The sequence below is a fragment of the Heterocephalus glaber genome, unplaced genomic scaffold (genome assembly GCF_053883595.1).
Source record: "Heterocephalus glaber isolate CG9 unplaced genomic scaffold, H.glaber_assembly_v1.0 deba00001666, whole genome shotgun sequence".
Lineage (NCBI taxonomy): Eukaryota > Metazoa > Chordata > Mammalia > Rodentia > Bathyergidae > Heterocephalus > Heterocephalus glaber.
The window spans coordinates 3091401-3107054 of NW_028258406.1; positions in this window are offsets into that span (position 1 = coordinate 3091401).

Here is a 15654-nt window from a genome sequence, read left to right on the forward strand (position 1 = left end):
ATTCTATCACAGATTAATAATTTTACTGATAAAATATTTATTCTATGTGTAGTTTTAACTATTGTAATATATTTTTAGGTCATGCTTTTCCAAATTTATCACAACCTGTTGATTGTTCCCATATTATACTTTTAGTATGAAAATATTTCATGCCTTCTTCTAACCATTTTTTTCTCTTTATCAAGATTCTATAATTACATTTATATTCCATTATAATATTATAATCCCCTTGACGTCTTTCCTCAGTTTCACTTATTCAAACTTTTGCTAAGTAGATAAGTACTCAAAATGACATTAAATTATTTAAAGAAATAAAGAATGAAAAACATGCATTATACTTATATTTTTATCTTCTATTTTAAAAGCATTTAAAAAGATGGCACAGGTATAGCAGTATGGGCTAAATATATCTTAATCATGGTTTCAAAAAGATGAATGCACATTCAAAACTGTATACCAATGAACAGATATATAACATGCTGTGCTTTTTGGCAAAGGGAAATAGAATTATAAGTAAGATTAATATGTAGGACTAAAGGTGACTGATAAATGAAGTTACAGAAGCCCAATATGGTAAGATTAGAGTATTATACATTGTAAACATTTTAAAAATGCAATTGGTGTTATTAGTAGTGACAGTCAATATACAGTTGTAATTTTGTCAATGAAGATTTTTCTAGCGAGGAGATATAGGTTTTTCAACAGCCACTCAAAAGAATAAATGCAAGGATCTTTGCTGCTTTTTATCAAAACACTAAATTCTAGTAAGAAGGAAATTCAGCCCATCCCACTTTATTCTTCCCCAGATAAATTCCTAAGGGGTGGAGAAGGACTGAGGATGATTGCTCAATGGCAGTTTCTCAAACTCAGCTGCTCATTGGAACCAGGGGACTCATTACATACACCCCACCAATGCTAGTAGAGCTGCCCTGGAGCATAGTCTAGGGATTTTAAGTCCCCTTGTTGATCCTCATACATACAACATGGATAACTACTGTTCTATATAGGAAAGAGTATAGCTACAGGTAGCTATAAATGCACATACAAATATAGAGAGAGATAGATATAGATAGATATATACAGATATAGATATACAAATTTTTCTTTTAGATATTGATACAGTTTAGATCTGAAATATTTCCCCAAAGCTCATGTGTTAAAAGTTTGATCCTCAGCTTAATGCTATTGGAAGGGTTTCAAGGCAATGGGTCTGTCAGATCATGGACCTCCACACTTGTGAGCCAAAATAAACCTGCTCTCTCAGCAAGTTGATTTTTCATCAGGTATTTGTTTAAGGTACAGAAAGCTGTTTAATACAGAGACACATAGGCATACCAAAGAAAGTTCCAGAGTATCTCTACTAGAAGTAGCTTGGAGATCACTATTCTGGTTGGAAGGGGTCTAGAGATAGCTTAAAATTGTTTGACAAGTATATCCTTTATTTACATTTAATTTGGATGTCTGTTAGTGGCAGAGGATGGGGAATTGCCCCCAACTCAGAAACAGCTTCTAGGCACTCTCAGAACAAACACTCTCTTTTCTGGTTTGTATCATTCCCTCAAAAATCTCTCATCCCTCCTGGACAATAACCACACCAATTCTTTAATTCTGGTTTAGGAAAGATTACCTGAGGTTCTCTTCACCCTGAGAAACTTGATGTGAGGAAAGGAGAATTACATAGGAAAGCAAGGGAGAAAGAGAGAAAGATGAAAGGGGGAAAAGGAAAGAAAGAGCTTGATTTACTATGTATTTTTCTGTATAATCTGTTATTTTCATAATCCGTAGTCTAAGAGAACAAGAAGCTTGGGTGCATACTTAAACGCTCCAGCAACTTTTGAGTGTGTTGTGTATGCTTTCTCTGAAACATTTATATTTTCCCCCTAAAAGTTGATTTCTTAACATGTGTTGATCCTTCTCTTGTCACTAATGTATATTCTGTCAACTTGCATACCTTTTCAAGATCCAAAATGTTCTCGGCCATGTACGTTTCAAAACTACACTTGAGACTCTTTATAATGAGTTTGACTATTTTCTCTAAATACTGTATCAATAAAGAGCACACTTTTCTCTGCAGATTTTAAAGTGCAAAGTTGAGGAGTAAAAGTTTATTCTGCCTCACAATTCTCGGTTATGGAATACTCATTCCAACTGAATACTTACTTCTACACTCCAGCTTCGTATTCCTAGGTACTGCAATAAAAAGGCCTCTCATATTTTGCTTCTTATAACTGAAGCCTTCAATTTAGGTATTTCTAATCTCTAAATTTTCAAAGAAAGAAACAGAATGTTAACTAGAAAGACTTCACCAGTATCAAGGAAAAACAGTTCCCTCAGCAGGCTCTATGGAGCTTTGAAAATGTAGAAGCTGGTTCATGGCTATTTTCTTATCTCTTAAATGTATTTTCTTCAAATGTTCACTAAAATCACTTTCCTCTGATATCATGTTGACAATCTCTAATTAAATTAAAAGTTACCAAGTCTTTCCCTGAAGTGTGCTTTGATTAGCAATTACACTGGTGCTTTTGCTCAATTGCCAAAAATTGTTTTTGTTTTGGGGTTTTTTTTAACAGAGTATTAATACAGGAAAAAACAAACCTTCAATGACCCCAAAATTGCAGGTTTCGTACTCAATAGCAATACTTATATTTTAAGGAATTTGACATAAATACTTGTTCAACTTAAATTGTTATCATCTAACACTCAAGTCTAAGTTTTCAAGTGAATTTGTATTTAGTATCTATTGATGTTAGTTCATAAGCTTCTGGGTCCTTATCTTCTACAAAACCTGAGACAGGTGTTTAACTCAAACAGAAAGAATCTTTATTGAGTTGTGCAAATCAGAAATCTAGACAGTCTCACACCAAAAATTCCCAAGTTCTACGAGGACAGAGTTGTTGGCTTATGTGAGATCTTGGGTCATTCAGGTTAAGAGGACTTCTAAAGGGAGTGGAAAGAGAAAAGAAACCGGGAAAGATCTCAGTACATGTTTGCATGATTCCCAGAACATGTGTCCCATGTTCTGCCAAAGGGGGAGATTTTACCATTATAATGAGGTTGGGCTGCATATCTAATATCATTTTGGGAAGGTGCTACTTTTTCCTATACTATGCATGCTCTTTATTCCAGTTCTAACTGGATGGAGATTGTAGTCAGCACCTTTCCTTTTATTGTCCTATTGGGTCCATGTTTGTAAGGTTAAACATACTAAAACCATGAGAGATGTGGGGGGGATTAGAAGATTACAAGAAATAAGTATAATGATACCTTAGGCTCTTGGAGCTCCTCATCCTTTCATTGTGATGAATTTTAGAAATTGAGCATCAGTTAGTATAAGTTCAAATCTTGACTAGTACCCTAATTAATGTGGATCTTTGGGAAATCGCACAATTTCTTTTTTTATTTTAGTTTATTAGTACATGTGTGTAGTACATAATGTTTACATTCTTTGTGGGAAGTTGGTGATGTACATAACACATCTTTATTTCTTTTTTCATCATCTTTCCCTGCTCTCCCTTCCCTCTCCACTCAACCTTTGATTCCTTTCCTTCTTTTGTACATGTTTGCAGCACATTTACACTCCTTGTGTGGAATTTGTACATGTACATAACACATCCCAATTACTTTTCTTCATCCCTTATCCCTTCCTTCCCTCTTCCCTCCCTAAATCTTTTAATCCTCTTCCCCTTTATGAACAATCTATCTCCCCACTTCCTATCATCTATCTTTTATTTTGGTCTTTATTTTTATTCTGGGTCTCTCATATAAGAGATATGTGATATTTAAGCTTGTGTGTCTGATTTAACTTCTTTTGGTAATTTTCTAAAGCTTGCTTTATAACTGTTGATAAAATCTTAAGTAAGTGTACAGGTAAAATTATTTTGTAAGCCCTAAAACACTATATAAATATATTTTATTATGAACTTTATCATCTGCACTGATATGTCCTTACAAAGGTAGCTACAGCATTCTACAAATTCACAACTGTTTTCGAAAGATTGCTCCAATAGGCCCTTGCTGTTCAAAACAAATCATTTTGCTTATAAGATTGAATTCATAGCCCAAATCCCACCATCAGAGACCATTACCCTTTAAAAATATACATTTCCCCAGAGAGACAACAAATATACAGTGACAGTTCTATTTTGAAGTTAAAAGCATGGGTCCTGGGACAATAATGCCTGGATTTGACACCCAGCTCTATCATTTAGTAACTCTGCCTATTCAAGCAAATGTGTCGCCTTCTCTGTGCTGGACTGGTAGGTTATTTATGAATGAAATGGAGATAATTAGAGTACATAGGGTTGCTATAATTAAATAATTTAAATTACTAAATATTAGCTACGTAGAAGAGTATAACACATAATAGACATTAAATATATTTCTTTTTAAAATTAATTTTATTGGTACATTTTAGGTATACAATATGATGACATTCATCATTGGAAATTTTCACCTTTACATAATCTCTCTTGGTTCTTATTTTTCCCCATTCCCCTGACCTCCCTTCAACCCCTCTGTCCCTCCCTATTTAACAAAGGGACTTTGTTTCCATTTTTCATTTTCTCATATTAATTCCATTCCCTTCTTTCCTTTCCCCTACCCCTCCCAATTCCCCTTAACCTTTGCCCCTTTCTTCGTGTTTCACATTATCTATTATACCTTTTAGTCCTTATTTACACTTTCAGTTTCTCACACTAAAGAAACTATTCAGTATATTTATTTCATTTAAGAATATCGCCTCAATGTGCATCCATTTAGCTATAAATGTCTCTAAGCTATCATTTTTTATGGCTGAATAGTACTCTATTTTATTTAAAAACCACATTCCACATTTTCTTTATCCAATCTCCAGTTGGGAAATTAGGCTGCTTCCAAGTTTGAGCTATTATAAATTGTGCTGCTATGAATATGGGTGCACATATATCACTGTGATATGATTCTTTTAATTCTTTGGGGAAGATACCCAGCAGGGGAATAGCTGGGTCAAATGGGACTTCCAGTCCTAGTTCTTTGAGGTATCTCCATACTCATTTCCACAGTTATTGCACCAGTCTACACTCCCACCAACCGTGGAGCAGTGTTTCTCTTTACCCACAGCCCCACCAGCATTTGTTATTGGTTAATTTCATGATAGCAGCCATTCTTTCTTGGGTGAGGAGGAATCTCTGCATTGTTTGCATTGCATTTCTCAGATGAACAGTGATGTTGAACATTTTTTCATATGTTTATTTGCTATTTCTATTTCTTTGTCTGAGAAATGTCTGTTCCTTTCAGATGCTCATTTTTGGATTGAGTCTTTAAATTTGGGAGGTCTGATTTTTTTTTTTAAGTTCTTTATAGATTCTAGATAGTAGACCATCATCTGAGGAACAGCCTGTGAAGATTTTTTTCCCCATATTGTGGGTTGTCTCTTCACACTCTTGGTGGTTTCTCTTGCTTTGCAAAAGCTTTTTACTAAGAAGAGATCCCACTTGTTTGATGGTGCTAGTTCACAGGCAACTGAGGTTTTGTTCATAAAATCTTTTCCTACACCAATGTCTTCAAGAGTTCTATCTAACCTCTGTTCCAGCCAGTTCAGTATTTCTGTTTTAATATCTAGATCTTTAATCCATTTGATTTTAGTTTAGTGCATGGTGAGAGATAAAGGTCTAGTTTTGATCTTTGGCAAGGTGAAACCCAATTTTTCCCGCACCATTTATTAAAGAGGCTATCTTTGCTCTAATGAGGCTGTTTGGCTCCTTTGTCGAAGATGGGGTGGCTGAGTGTGTCTGGAGTTGTTCTGGCATCTTCTAATCTGTTCCACTGGTCCTCGGGTCTGTTTCTTTGCCAGTATAATGCTGTTTTATCCCATAGCTTTGTAGTATAGTTTGAAGTTGGGAGTTGTGATACCCCTGACAAGTCTCTGTTGATTAGTATTGCTTTTGCTATTCTGGGTCTCTTCTTGTTCCAAATGAACTTTTGGATTGTTTTCTCAAGGTTTGTGAAGTATGCTGCTGGAATTTCAATTGGGATTGTTTTGAATCTATATAGCAGTTTTGGAAGTATGGCCATTTTCACTATGTTGATTCTTCCTACCTAGGAGCAAGGAATCTCTTTCCATTTTCCGATATCATCTTCAATCTCTTTTCAGTGCATTATAGTTTTCAGAGAAGAGGTATTTGATTTCTTTTGTTAGGTTGATTCGTAGGTATTTCAGTTTCTTGGATGCTGTTGTGAAAGGAATTGATTGCCCTATTTCTCTCTCAGTGAGTCTGTTATTCATGTAGAAGAAAGCTATTGATTTTTGTGTGTTGACCTTGTATCCAGCTACTTGACTGAATTTGGTTATTAAGTCTAGAAGACTTTTGGTGGAGTTCTTGGGGTCTTCTATATACAGTATCATGTCATCTGCAAATAATGACAATTTGACTTCTTTTCCTATCTTTGTTCCTTTTATTTCTTTCTCTTGTCTAATTGCTGTAGTTAATGTTTCCAAAACTGTATTGAACAAGAGTGGTGATAGTGGACATCCTTGTCTTGAAGGATTTTAGCATTTGACCATTTAGTATGATATTGGCTGTTGGTTTTTCATAGATGGTTTTTATCAGATTGTGGTAGAGACCATCTATTCCAATTTTTTGTAGGGTTTTTATCATAAATGCATGTTGGATTTTGTCAAATACTTTTTCTGTGTCTATGGAGATAATCATATGGTTTTTGTCCTTGGCTCTATTGATATAGTGTATTAAATTGATTGATTTGCATATATTGAACTATCCCTGCATCCCTGGGATGAATCCCACTTGATCAGGGTGTATGATCTTCTTGAAAATCTTCTGCATTCTGTTTGCCATTATCTTATTAAGGATTTTGCATCTATGTTCATTAGTGAGATTGGCCTATAGTTCTCTTTTTAGGTTGGGTCTTTCTCTGCTTTGGGGTTCAAGGTGATGCTTGCTTCCAGGAATGAATTTGGGAGTATTGCTTCCCTTTCAATTTCATTGAAGAGTTCAAACAGGAGTGGCAATAGTTTCTCTCTAAATGTCTTGTAGAATTCCACAGTGAAGCCAGCAGGACCTGGGCTTTTCTTAGTTGGTAAGTTTTTAATTACACTTTCAATTCAATTGATTGATATTGAGTTGTTTAGAATTTTTAGGTCTTCTTCATTCAACTTTGGTAATTCATACATGTCTAGGAATCTGTCCATTTCTTCTGTGTTTTCCATCTTATAGATTCTCAAAGCAGGTATTGAGGATCATCTAGATTTCTGCTGGGTCCATTTTAATTTCATCCTTTTCATTCCTAATTGCATGGATTTGGGCCCTTTCTTTTCTTTTTTTGATAAGATTTTTTGATAAGGCTAAGGGTTTGTCAATTTTGTTTATTCTTTTGAAGAACCAACTCTTGGCTTCATTGATTTTTTTTTTTTATCATTCTCTTAGTCTCCAGTGCATTGATGTCTCCTCTGATCTTTATAATTTCCTCCCTTGTATGAGCTTTGGGTTTGTACTGCTCTTCTTTTTCTAGAAGCTTGAGGTTCAGCATCAGGTTGTTTAATTGGGCTCACTCTGTTTTCCTAATATGCATATTCACTGCTATGAATTTCCCTCATAAGACTGCTTTTGTTGTGTTTCATAGATTGTGGTATGTTGTACTGTCATTGTCATTTAATTGTAGGAACTCTCTCATTTCTCCTTTAATTTCCTAGGTGACCCATTGGTTATTCAGAAGTGTGTTCTTCAATTTCCAAGTGTTTATGAAATTTTTGTGGTTTCTTTTGCTATTGATCTCCAATTTCGTTGCACTCTGGTCTGATAATATACAGGGAATAACTTCAGTTCCTTTGCACTTACTTAGATATGTTCTATGAGTGAGTATGTGACCTATTTTGGAGAATGACCCATGTGCAGCTGAAAAGAATATGTATTCTGATTTTGTGGAGTGGAACACTCTGTAAACATCTGTTTAGTTCATTTGTTCAAGACTTTGAGTTCTACTATTTTGTTATTTATTTTCTCTCTAGTTGATCTATGTAATTGTGGCAGTGGGGTATTGAAGAACCCCCACTACTATTTTATTAGTACTTATTTGATTTTTCATGTCCATTAGTATTTGTTTTATATAGTTCAGTACACTAGTGTTTGGTGCATATATGTTTGATTGTCATCTCTTCCTCTTGGATTGTTCCCTTTACAAGGATACAGTGTCCTTCTTTGTCTTTCTTAATCTCTATTGGTTTGAAATCCACTTCATCTGCCAACAGCATAGCTACTCCTGCTTTTTTTCAGCTTCCTGTTGCATGGAGTATTGTTTTCCACCCTTTAACTTTCAGTCTATGAGTTTCTTTTTGAATTAAGTGTGTTTCTTGAATGAAGCATATTGTTGGATTTTGCTTCTTGACCCATTCTGCCAGTCTATTTCTTTTGATTGGTGAATTAAGACTGTTAATATTGATGGCTATAACTCATATATGTATTGACTTATTAATGTCATGACTTTTTCTTCTTGTTGAATTCTCCCTTTTTGTGTTTAATTTCTTGTTGTGCCCTATGGATTCATTCTGCTGGGCTTCCTGGGATTGTGATCCTCATTATCTTTTCCTAGAATATTGTCTAAAATATTTTAGAGTGCTGATTTGGTATACATGAAGTTCCTAAGGTGCTCTTTGTCATGAAAGTATCTTATTTCTCCATCAATTTTAAAAGATAGTTGTGCAGGATACAACAGTCTGGGTTGGAGTCTGTTTTCCTTTAGGGCTTGCAATATGTCACTCCAAGCTCTTCTTGCCTTCAGGGTTTGCATTGAGATGTCTTCTGTGATTCTGTTGGGCTTTCCTTTTTATGTGATTTGTTCCTTTTCTCTAACTGCTTGTAGAATTATGTTCTTCTGTTGAGTTTCTGGAATCTTAACAATTATTGCCTATGTGCAGATTTTATTTTTTTTATCAAGGCTACTTGGAGTCCTATATGCCTCACTTATGTGTATATCAAGTTCTTTTCCCCTGCTTGGGAAGTTTTCTGCCATTACTTCTGTGAACAGTTTTTTTTATGTCATTTGCACTCCCTCCTGTTCCTTCATTGACTCTGATCAGTCTTATGTTATTCTTTTCTGCATTGTCTAGCAGCTGTTTGATTTCTTGTGGTCCCTAACAATTTTAAAGCAATTTTTCTTTTCCTGGTCACTAATTGCAATCTTATGTTCTATATCTGAAATTTGGTCCTCACATGGCTCATTCTGCTGCATAAACTTTCAATGGAGTTTTCAATCTCCTGGAAATCTGTTTGCATTTGTTTTATGGATTCCGTTTGCTTCCTATGTTGGGATTCCATCATGTTCCTCACCTCCTCTATTTTTTTATCTGTGTCCTCTCTAGATTTATTAATCATGTCTTTCACTATGGGCACAATCTCTGCTGCTATCTGAGAAATTATTTCTTATTTCATTTTTTCCAGATCCTCTTTCATTGCCAGTTCAGGGAATTCAGGTGGTTGCAGATCAGATTGTTCCATCTTGTTTCTCTTTGGGGTTGCTTTAGTTGATCTGGAAGTCTGGTTTTGAGACTTGTTTACGTGTCTTTTCATTTTGGGGGGGAGGTGTGGCTCACCTCCTTGGTGCTGGTCATGGTGATATGGCAGCTCCCATTAAATATATTTCTGTTTGTTTTAACTATTTTTATTATCATTATTAGTTTACCCTTCTGCCTTTTCTTATGTAGTTCATTTTCTCCTAACTTTTTCCTATCTGATGTATCCAGTTTTTCCATTTAGATATCATCATTTCCAGTCAGTCTTCTTGGGTTTCTCACCTACTTTTTTCTGGAGTGAATAAAAGAGCACAAAAAAAGAAGAAAAATGCAAGAATTTACTCATCATAATTTTTCTCAAGACCTGCACCATCTGTGGGAAATACAAAATGTCTGAAGAAAGCAAAACATGTCCCTTTCACTTGCTTCACTCACATTCATAAATGACAGCAAATAAATAAATAAATAAATAAATAAATAAATAAATAAATGGCACCAGCCCAGGGAGTGAAGGATTATTTTCATGCACTAAATTTTCTCTTTAGCCTGTTGTTTTTGTGCAAGCAACAATGTACTGGACAAATTTAAACAGACAAGCAGATTTTATTCAAGCTTTTACAGTAGGAGAGAGAGGCCAGAACTCAGCCCCTGCTCAATTCTGCTCAAACAAAAGGTGAGAAGCATTTTTTTTGTTTGTTTGCTTGTTTTTTTAAGTGCTGGAATAGCTAGTGGAAAAACACTGGAGGACTTTAGGAGGAAGAATGATCAGTGGGAGGTGTTGGGCACAGGGGAGTTTTCCCTGAATTTGCAGATGTTTTTCAGTGATTAAGCCATCTGTGTTTGCTAACTGACTCCCATTGAACACAGCTCTAGAGGTTGGGGAGGTATCTTCCTTAATGGTTATATTGCAAAGGATGGCTCCTAGGTCCTTGAAAAACACATTACTATGTTCTAAAGCTAGGAAAGGAATTTTTAAAAGAATCACATATATCTGAAAAGGGAAGATAAAAATGTTACAATTGTAATTTTCCAGGGGTATAAACTCTAAGAAAAGTCTATGTCCTGTGGGAAGTTTGTTGAAGCTGAAGGGAATATTATGGCCTTCTTGATCAGTTGCTGACTAAAAAGGAATGAAAATATTGACTCTATCAGAACCTTCTAAGACAGAAAAGAAATGATGCCTAACTTCCTTTTTCTTCTCACAAGAAAGAGTGGGACCCTACTGACTGTAGCCATGCCTCTCCCCGTCACTCCCCATATCCCTGAGGGTGTCCTGGGCTACTTGCCCCACTGTCTTCCCACCACTGATGCAGTTGCTTCAATAGCTTTTCTCTAAACCATGCTCATTTCTTCAGCCTTGACAGGAGATACAACTTGGCAGACAGTCATAATACCCCTTCCTCTAGCGCAAATGCCACTGTTGCCTCTCTGAGAAGCCATGCCTGACAAGGCAGAGATCAAAGAGGGACCAGAGTCCATTGTTATTCCCCAAATCCCCAAATGCCAGTGCCCATGGAAGCCCCTCCTGGAGGCTTCTTCAAAAGAGCAGCAGTTGCAATCACAATTTCAGCCATTTTCACAGAAACCCAGGAGCTTGTCAATCAAGCAGCCTTCTCTCCTATAGTTTGGCTGAATTGTTGCCAAGACAGATATGGCTGTCCTAAACACTGCTCTGGAAAATATTTGCCTTAGTTGAAGCAAATTTGAAACATGTACCTAACACAGGTGACTTTACCCTGCACCCACTCTGGATGATTCTACCCTGCAACCTCCAGAGGACCCCCCCACACACACTCTGTAATTACTCTGAAAGTCCCCAAATAGATCTTTGAAAGCAGGAAACTGTGCATGGACATGTCTTCTCCTGTTCTATATAAGCAATACTTCCTCAAACTCCTCAGATCAATCCAGGAGGGGTCCCTCCTGTGCACCATAACCTTGTGCTGCAACAAAGGTCTCAATAACAGCTTCACTTCATGGTCCTATTGCCTACTCATGATTTTTAGGTACAGTGGATTAGGTGGATTGCTCTAAAAAAAAGAGCAAATAACACTAGAGGTTATTAGCCCTAAAGAGCACCATACAGCAGTGAAATAGCAAGGAGCCAAGAGTAGCAGAGACCAATAGTGACCACAAGAGGCCAATGATGATGACCTGAAGAGTTCCAGAGGAACTCTGAAGTTCAGAGGAAGCTGCTGGAAATGCTCCAGACTTCCACCAAGGTAGCTACGAAGTCTCAGCTGCTAGGGAGCTGAGAAAGGTAGCTAGGAGCCACCAAGAACTGTAGCACTAAGAGATAGTAATAGTAAGAGGTAAAAGGCACCGGTACTCAAAGCTCAGATCTATAACACTAAGGAATGAGAGCCATTGGTACTCAAAGTCCAGAGCTCCTGATATCAAGGGAGATATATGTTGCCAAATCATGATTTCTATCTTAATTGAGCAAAGGAATCCCCCACCTATTGGTAACAACTCTGTGTCACCCTCATTTTATTTCCTATCTCAGTTTGTCTTACAATGCTGGGATGCTGGTGATTTAGTTCCATTTAAGTGTTGATTTTTCTTCAAATTTCTCTTGAATGGAATATTTTCAAGTGAAGTATTCAATCAAAATATCAGACCACTGACTTCTTAATATAAAAACGTGTGTGTTATAGTCATGTAAGTGCATGTATGGATGGGCTTGTGTGTAAACCAAACAACATATTTTTGGGAGAAAAATATATTGGTAAAAAGAAATTACCAGTAGCAATTTTTGATGGTTTTTCCTACTGTATTGGTAACACATAAAAATCAAGGAACAATTCATTATCTCATGGATTATAGTTTTTAAAGTGAGTTTGGGTTTACCAAACATAAACCAGTGTTCATTAAACAAACTTGTTTCAAGCTTTTGAAAATCCTAGAAATTAGCATTAATTCTGTTTATAGAGAAATAATTTCTTGCAAGGTGACTCTTTTCTTTGAAAGCACAAACTGAATTCACTCAAGTGATATGTTACCAGAAAATCAAAAATCACTATTTTTTTTTGGCCTGAAAGAAAAAGGGAGCCACACTGACTTAAAATAGTCAATAAGATGCATAGATACTCAGGTTAAAATATCGACCTTAATAAGTCACTGTGAAATTTGAGTGGAGACAAGTTTACATTATTTATTTTTAAAATGTAGAAAAGCAAGGTCAAAACATTTTTTTTTCATAGTTTTGCCTTTTCATTCCAGTCCTTTGAAATAGAAGACAAAATAAATCCACAAATGATGCCACATTAGGCTATAGAGGGAAAGGACCTCAAACCTGTATCAGACAAGAACCACTGCCTACCATCTCAGATACCATCTTGGATATCTACATTCAAGCTTCACTGGCACCACAGCTGATGAACATGGCTGCTCACTCCAGTTGTGATGGAGTGTAGAATCATTTCAAAAACTTTTCTCATTGCCTAGCATCAATTTATTTTTTTAAAATGCTATTGCTTCTGTTCTTAAAAAAGATTATTTGTCTTAAAAGGAAGTTCACTTTTTAAGGTACAAATTCAATCTTATTTTAGTCTGAGCACTTGGAAAATATAAGATAAAACTTTATTAATTCTGTTTTGGTTGGATTGATGAGCAGAAAGAAAAGGCAAATATATGGAATAAAATTAGGGGAAGAGGAGTCAAGAAAAAGATTTGTTAGACAAATAGAGATATTTTCACAAATTCTTCATACATGAAAAGCTAAACTCTTAATTTTTGGGGAGCTAATCCAAACCATATTCCATTTCATTTGGTGTATTTGCATATCTAAATGTCTGGAATACATATGGGGTGACTGAAAATACAGTATATGTTTAAATTTTTAAAAAAATATTATGGTAACAACACATTGGCATTAATTCCCCTCAAAAGCCTTCCCTTCACTTCAAACACACTTATCCTATCATTCTTCTCACTTTCCGAAGCAGCCCTGAAAGTCCTCTGTCATGAATGTCTTTAGCTGTCCTGTCATTGCTTCCTCGATGCCCTGAATCAAACCTTTACCATCCATGGTTATTTTGAATTTGGAGAACAAAAAGTCACACAGTGCAAAATCCATTCAATGAGGTGGATGAGGACACAACATAATATTTTTATAATCCTGCTTTTACATTGGATGACACTTGGCAGCAGCATTCACAAATTTTTCACTTCATAAATATATTTATGAAAAAGGCCTTCCAGAACTGCTTCAGAAAGTGCCAAGAATGATGGGATAAGTGTATTCAAAGCAAGGTGCAGTATTTTGAGGGGGATTAATGGCACTGTGTCTTTTACTGAATTAATTTTTTAATATATTCACCATATAATTTGATCATCCCATGTACCTATCAATTTCATCCTGATATAAACAGGATTTTTAAAAGGTTTTTAAATTTTTATTGTCCTCAGGGATGAAAAAGAAAGAATATTCTAGCAATATAACTCTGCTCCACAGTTTAAACATTTCAGGAAATATCTTTCAGTAGTGTGTAAACCTTGCTAATTATATTATCTTGTTATCCAAGATTCACAACAGGTAGTAGATAAATTATAACTGGCACACCCTTAAAGACTGTAGATTATGAATAAACATACAAGAAAAAATATTTCTCTGCTGATTACCTTCAGAATCTTTTGTAAATGTAGTTAGGAAGTGATTTAAAAACCTTCCTTCTGAAAGTAATGGATCATTTGTCAGTTGTTATTGTAAAGTGATGATAGAGTTATTGTGTTTATACTGTTTAGCAACCAATGCTGGATTTTTAGAGCTATTTATTCTTTGGCAAGGACTGAGAACTGGCAATAAAACAGAACTTTCAGCTCCTTCAGGAAAAGCCTATTTTATTCTGAAATAATTTTCAATGAGTACCACAAATCCAACAACAAATATTATTGATCAATAACTTTGGCAAAATTCATATCTCAGAATCTTAGACCTTGGTGAACTCCTGCTGGTTTCTTTTCAGAAACTACAACAAATTGAAATAAATCACAGAAGTACACTAAGATATTTATCTTTCAACCCAATTTGTGTATTAAGCATCATTTTATTTATTTTGCAAATATTAACATGTGAACCTTAAAATTATGAATTAAAATTCGTGAATAAAGTTTCTTTTCAAAGTATGAAGGTACTACAAATTTGTCTTTTGATAAGGTGGTTTATATTTTTACATATAAAATTTATAATGGAGAAAAATGAATGGTTTCTTTCTTGTATTTAATGTAATATTTTCCTAATTATTCTATACATGTGTATAGAAACTTTGATTTTATTTTTATTCCTTATAATAAAAACATACCTCAAAAATCATATCTCACAGATAACAAATTAATCTTTATTCTGTGAAGTAGCTTAAAAAGATTTGCAGGCCTGAAATGTAATTTTGTTATTTTGGTTTTCTGGAGTCTCAAAATGCAGTTGTACAAATTCAGGGATCAAAACTTTTCAGTTTAACACATATACAAACATTCAGACTTTCCATGAATTCCAGACAGAATATAGGCTATCTCTGAGTTGAGTCTAAATTCAACATTTTAAAGTGGGTCATGTGACATGACAGAGCCAATCTTAATCAACACCCATGTAGACATTTCATTTCAACTAGGGATTACCATGGGATAATGAGAAAAAGATATTTCAATGAGTATTTGACATTTCACCTGACTTTTAAATTTCTAAATTATCAAGAAACATGTAGTTATGTTTCAAGGCTGAAAATTTTAATAGGAAAAAAGAAAAAAGGAAAAAAAAATTCTAAGCAAAATGTTATCCCTTTAGTAGTTCTCCATATGAAACATTTATATTTCAGTGTTGAAATAATTCATCTTTGGCCTCAGAGCAGGGGAAGCAACAGACTAATTTTTATTTATACATGTTACCTAGAAGAAAAACTTCAGAGAAATATATTAAAATTATTTTGCTCAATAATAAAACATGGAAAAACTTCCCCCAAAATACTATAAAGATAACATAGCTTTGGTGTCCAAAACTATCAAACTATATTACAAGAAAGAGAACTATGGAGTAATGTCATTAAAAATTTTTGTACAGGGCAGGAGATTTAGCTCAGTGGTTCTAGTGACTGCCACGCAAGCGCAAGGTCCTGAGTTCAATCCCCGGTACAAAAAAAAAAATTTGTACAGACACA